This window comes from Microtus ochrogaster, unplaced genomic scaffold (assembly GCF_000317375.1).
Source record: "Microtus ochrogaster isolate Prairie Vole_2 unplaced genomic scaffold, MicOch1.0 UNK11, whole genome shotgun sequence".
In the NCBI taxonomy this organism is placed as follows: Eukaryota; Metazoa; Chordata; class Mammalia; order Rodentia; family Cricetidae; genus Microtus; species Microtus ochrogaster.
Window position 1 is genome coordinate 1,071,757 of NW_004949109.1, and position 6,701 is coordinate 1,078,457.

Genomic DNA, 6,701 nt, shown 5'->3' on the forward strand with positions numbered 1-6,701 from the left:
AATACTCTCTTCCCAGGTTCACACCCAGTGTGCAGGATTCATAATACTCTCTTCCCAGGTTCACACCCAGTGTGCAGGATTTGTAACAGTCTCTTCCCAGTTTCCACCTCTGGACTTCATTGTTTTCTGCAGCGACTGGTACTCAAAAGTTCAGAGAACAAAGTAGCCTAACAACTACATATGTGAATCAAATTTTATGGTAATACCACCATACCACACTCACTCATATATTTTTAATGAAAACTTTCATATTATAATGAACAGTTGAGTACTTGGCAACAAAACAAAACAAACAAAAATCCCTGTCAGACTGCAATAATTAAAATATTTAGTGTCTGGCTACTTAAGGAAATAATTGCTAATCCCTGCTCAAAATGACCAATTATTTATTTTTAAAGGCATTCTAATAGTTAAAAATTAAATCATGAGGACCAGTGAGATGGTTCCATGGGTGAAGGTGCCAGCTGCCAAGCCCAGTGATCCGAATTCAATCCCTGAAACCAATATGGTGAAGAGATAGTTCACTCCCACCAAAGTTTTTTCTGACCTTGAGAACACAACAAAACATTTTCCCCCACCTCAGCACACAGAACCACACACACTAATTTCTAAAGCATCAATGCCCATATATATACAACTTCTGATCATTTTCATTTGTTTATGTAGACATATATCTCATGTCATTGTTCCCCATGACTAAACAATCTAACTAGCATGTTGGAGGACATGACTAATAACAGTGTATTTCTTCAGCTGTTGTATATCTGACAAATGATCTCCCCCTTCACCCCACATCCACTCTTCAGAAAGGGTAAGGTCTCCTATGAGTCAACAAAGCCTGGCACATTAAGTTGAGGCAGGATCAAGTCCCTCCCCCACTGTTTGGAGCCTGAGCATGGCATCCCACCTTAGGGAATGGGATTCAAAAAGACAGTTCCTCCACCAGGGATAGACCCTGGTCACACCGCCAGGGGTCCCACAAACAGATCAGGCTACACAACTATTGCCTACTTACAGAGGGCCTAGTTGGGTCCTGTTCCAGTTGTGTTCATGCATACCTGTAGAATTTGCTGAAGGAGGCAGAGGCAGTAGGATCACAAGCTTGAGACCAACCTGGGCTGCTTTTCACTTCTGAAGGAACATTGTCCTTTAAAACCTTTCCATGTTTCTATTTCACACAATGTATCTTCCCATGGTTTGATACCTAGAGAAATGAGTTGGTTTTCTTTTCCAGGTGATTAATGGTACCAGAAAGTTTACTTTAAGATGAGAGATTAAGTCAGGCAGTGGTGATGTATACCTTTAATCACAGCACTCAGGAGGCAGAGGCAGGCAGATCTCTGAGACTGAGGTCAGGCTCCAAAGCTACAGAGAAACCCTGTCTCAAAACAAAACAAAGAAACAAAAAACCAAATAAACAAACAAAAAAAAAGTGAGCGACTAAGTTTGTTAGACGACCTTTTGAAAGCATGAGCTTTTAAAAAGTATCTTTTTCCTGGATGACTGAAAAATATTAGGTGGTCAGAATGCCATTCAGGAGCCAGGGGCTGTCTCTGGTCAAAAGATAGCAAAACTGAGGACCCCAGTCTTACAGTCATGAGTAACGAAAGCATACCCATAAACAGAGAAAACGTGGTCTTATTATCTCTGGTCATGAACTGCTCTTCAGAGTCTCTAGAGCACTGGTTCTCAACCTTCAGTTCATGACCCTTTCTCGGGAGTTATATATCAGGTATCTCGTATATCAGATATTACATTACGATTCATAACAATAGCAGAATGACAGTTATGAAGTACCAATGAAGTAATTTTATAGTTGGGAGTTACTACAACATGCGGAACTGTATTAAAGGGTCGCAGCACAGGAAGATTGAGAACTACAGCTCTAGAGCATCTCCAGGAACATTCTATGGTCTTTATCAATGGCCTTAATTCACAGGTTTTCATAGTGAGTTGCTCTAGGGGCTGCAGGTGAGAACAGAAAGAACCACATAGCTATAAAAGCCTCTTGATGACTGGCACATGTGCGCTGTTCTTGGGACTTTATTTTATGTCACCATGGAGACCAGCTCTTTCTCTACTAGAGAGAACCTAGGGGCTTTTGCTGACCCAAGCTGCTGCCTTGCTGGCTCACCCACAGAGCTGTCATCTACGGCTGAGTCTCTTTGTGTATTTGGAGCAGGGAAATTTTGCCTGTTTGCTCTTAAAGTGCTTTGAGGAAAATAAAAGTCTATACTAGCCAGCCTCGAATGTTTCCCTCGAGTAACACTGCACTTGTCACTTAAAAACAAGGGCTTAGAAAAGGAAAAGCTTCTGTGGAGCTGGCCAAATTGTAGCCCTCTAGACCTGGGATGAACTCAGTTTGAGGTCAAAGTATTCTCGCATGGGATAGAGTGAATATGTTTGTTCAATTTAATCATGTGCATTTTGATCTTTGATTGAGTAAGTCAGGTGGGAAATTTACTAAATGCAGGTTCGAACTCAGTAAGTCTGGGGGATAGCCCTAAGTTTCCACATTTCCAAGAGGCCCTCAAGGCATGCCCCCACCGGTTTGGTGACACCACACTCTGAGTTGTAATGTCCTAAAAGAATATATTTAGGAGTCTGTGGACAAAGAATATATGTAGGGGAATATGGGAAAAGGAAATACAATTGCAACAGCCAGTTACTCAACCCTTGAAGGTCTGATGTATGTAATAAACATCCTTTGTGGTGTGAGACAGGACGTGAAAGTAAAGTCTGTTCTTGTAGAATTTAAAAATTGTAAAGAGCTTAAGATATATAAATCATTAGGCTTTTTGCTGTTTAACATTGTTTTAGGGGTTAAAAAGTCCCAGGCTGAAGTTTTAGTTGGTGAAAATTAACCAAAATAATTTAACCTCCAGAGTCTTTCATTTCCTCCTCTAAAATGAAATAAAGAATTCACATGTGAAAACAGAGTCATTGCCTGGCACACAAGAGTAAAAAGTTCCTCTTAACTCAAGTTGAAAATAAAAAGATCATGAAGGAATTCATATATAAAAGTTCATTTCCAATTGATCGCCAGTAATCATTTCATTTTGAATAATAGGTTATATATGGAGAGGAGCCTTTTTGGTTTTTGTTTTCCTACCAATGCCACACTGATGTAGAGGGCTGTATGAGGGGAGCTGAACAAGGAAGCTGAGAAAAGAGCTTCGGAAAATTTCTCATCAGTATTTCTTAACTTCCATGCTTTTCCTTCTATTTGTCCATAGATCCAGAAGGGCAGGCTTGAAGTTTGAGTCTACCACTGACAGCTGGAGGTAGTGATATATGTCTTAGTGTGCCTCTGCAGCCATAACTTTAACAGCAGTGCAGTGGTAGCAATGTGTAGTGGTGCAGGTGGCAGAATTAAGAGCAAATTCGTGGGAGGCTGCATAATGGTTTCACAGAAGATATCCAGATCTTAATCCTTGGCAACTGTGAATGCTACCTTACAGCAAAAGAGATTTTGCTATTATGATTAAGGCTCTTGAGATGACAAGATTATCCTGGATTATCTGACTAGACACAAAGCAATCACAGGTGTTCTTGAAAAAGGCAAGAAGAGAGGAATTCAACACCAGTGGTGGCAATATGACGTCTGGAGATAAAGGTCATCTGCCTGACCTTGGAGATTGAACAGGTTTGAGTAATATAAAATTGAAAACATCGAGGAAAGAGCTTCCCTCTAGAAACATCGGAAGAAGGTGACGTTCTCCTGAGCCCTTGACTTTGATTTCCCACATCTGCATAACTCTGTGCAGAGTTGCGCAGCTGGCAAACTGCTAACGGTGTGTTAGCAGCCAGAAAGGAAAATCCCGAGAATCAGTTATAGAGCACACCAGACTGCCATTGCTCATTCTTTCCTGGACTAGAGAGCCACCCGGGACATTGATACAATCGAAAGACAAAGACACGGTAACAATGTCTTCCATGAAGGAGCCTGAACTATGAGGCCTTCTTTCCCTGACTACAAGACTGTGATCTAAAGGAAGAGGTCTTTGTGGTTCTCCAGAAGAATAGCAAGAAATTTGAAGACTGCACTGCTCTGTGAAATCAGGGAACTGACGAGGTGACCACACATCCCAAAAGAAAGCCCTTCCAGTTTTCACACTGTTTCAAAGTTATTTGTCTATGGATTGAGAGACACAAGGTCTTATAGATGGATGCCACAGCAAGCATCAGTCTTGATGAACACCATACAGGAGGGACAAGGAATGGATAACGATTTGTGAAGTGATTGCGACATATGATGCTTAGAAATTCATCCAAATTTCAGTATGAAGCGTGGATCACATGTTGTCTAATCTGTCCCTTCAGGTTGATATTGACAAGACCTCAGTCATTAGGAAGAAGAGGTACGCAAAAACTAATTTTTGATATCCTTAGCGTAAACTGGTCACTAGTTCAGTGCCACAGGTTAAAGCGTGGGACTTTAAAGATTGCTAAACAAGTTTGGGAGTTATCCAATTAATTATAAAATAGTTTCCTTTTCTTCCTTTTTGTGCACCTGCTTTGCAATGTCTCCCTTGGACACAGAAGCCTAAGAGGCTCTACTACTTAACAGGAGCAAACAGCAAGGTAGTGGTCAAGACTAGGCCTGTGTCTTCCTACGGCACCTTCTCTTTACCCTGTACATGCCACAGGTGGGTTTTCTTAAAGAGAGAATCAGAACTCCTTCTGCAGAGAATTGTGGTTATTCATTCATTTGCTTTTTTGAGACCCTCTCGTGTTCCCCTGTTAACTTTAAGTAACAATTAAACAAAGCAGTTTAGCCAAGAGTTAATAATATTGAGTTCAAAGTCTCCATAAAAATGTGGCATATGATAGTCATTTTACTTAGCCAAGCTTGTAGTCCAGGAACCCTGTGAAAACTCTGGACTTTGGAAGACTCATAATTTGTTACTTAGATGAGGCATTTGTGGCAGTATTTGGGAAACTACAAAATCCTTTCTAATTGTTGGTTAGCCATCATAGTAATTGCCACAGCTCTGAGGCATCAGGAAAGATTTAGAGAACAAAGAAGGATGTGAGAGAGGCTTTTCATGGACAGCGAGGCCTTCTTCCTCCACTTGAGTCTGATTCTGTGACTGGGTTTGGTCCTGGCCCCTGGAGTCTGCGTAGATGACCCTCTGGAGGCTCAGCAGAGATTTCAGCTCCGCCCTCCCCAAGTGTCCTTACCTACAGAAGTCCTGACTTCCACACCTAGTGTCACATCTGCTCTGTGCCACCAATCTCAGAATTTACTTTTTCCCTTTTCCCTTTTGCACTTTTTATTCCTTTGTAGTCTCTTGTCAGTTCCTAGGTCTCCTATCTCCTCACCCTCATTCCTCATTTTTGAATACTTCAGTTAAATCGCTCTTAGTTTTCTGTGCTCTATGAAGAGAAAACTATTTTGAGCATTATCAGAATGATGATGAAGTTCATGAACAAAGGCCAGGTCGGGAGACTTGGACTAAATGTGGAAGGTTTTGCTTGCTAAAGGAGGGTATTGCAATTTTATCTTGAAATTCGGCTCTCCGCTGTGGAAGGACTTTAAACAGACTGTGGTATGATTAGTTTACATCTGTGGTAGACGAAGATGGCACAGTCTGCAGAGGAATTCACTTGTATGTGAGAAGTTGCCTGTGGGATGGAACTGTCAGCTTTGGAAGAGCAGGTAGGATAGGTAATTCTTATTGTCAGCCTAGCTTCATTTGGAATTGTCTAGGAGACACCCCTCTGGGTGTGTCTTTGGGGGCTGTTCCATAGGGGTTGAACTGAGGTTGGAAGACATGTCTTAACTATGAAACCATCCCATAGGCTAGAGTTCTGCATTGAATGAAAAGGGGGAAAGGAGAAAGTGAGTTGGGCACCAGTGTGTTTGTCTCTTTCTGTCTTCTGACTGCAGATGCACTGTAGTTGGTTGTCTCGAGCTCCTGTGCGTACCTTCCCTCCACGATGGAGTGGCTTTCCTCAAACCATGCCCACACATAACCCTTCCTGTTCCATATGTTGCCTTTGTCAGGTGTTTTACCACAGTCACACAGATGATGATGAACACAGCAGGCTGGGGACTAGGGTATTAGGGAGGCACTGCAGTGCCTGGAGCACACAGTAGAAAGTCCTGAGCTGGAACAGTTCAAATGAGAACCGCGGAAAATAATTGTTTGGTGGCTGATTGATGGAGCCGGGCAAGGATGTCCACTTAGGGCTATCTGCACACAAAGACTTAGATGCAAGAACAGGGAAGACAGGAGCAAGCGGGTCCCCCAAAGCCTCTGGAACAAAGCAAGAGAGCACACATGGGCCAAAAGTCTATTGAATTTGAGTTGAATTTTCTCTCTTTAGACTTTCACCTGTGTGTCTGGACTGGGAGTCTAGAAACTACATTTTACTTCAGGACTCTAGTTCAGGTTTTACTGAGAAGAGATGGACTATGGAAAAGGAGGGACCATTTTCTGGTCATCCTAGAAAATGTGAACAGGTATATGATATCATCAGACAGCATTGGGAGGTTCTTCAAAGCCTTCCAGATGACTCCCCAAGAGCCATCTACTCTTGAGCCAGTAAGCCAAGGTCACAGGTAGCATCTCCTATAAAACTAGCATCTCCTGAATGTCAGTGGGCTGTTCCCTAGTACCCTCCATCTTCCCACCCCCGACTCTTGCTCTTGACCTTTGCAATACCTTGTGTGTGTGTGTGTGTGTGTGTGTGTG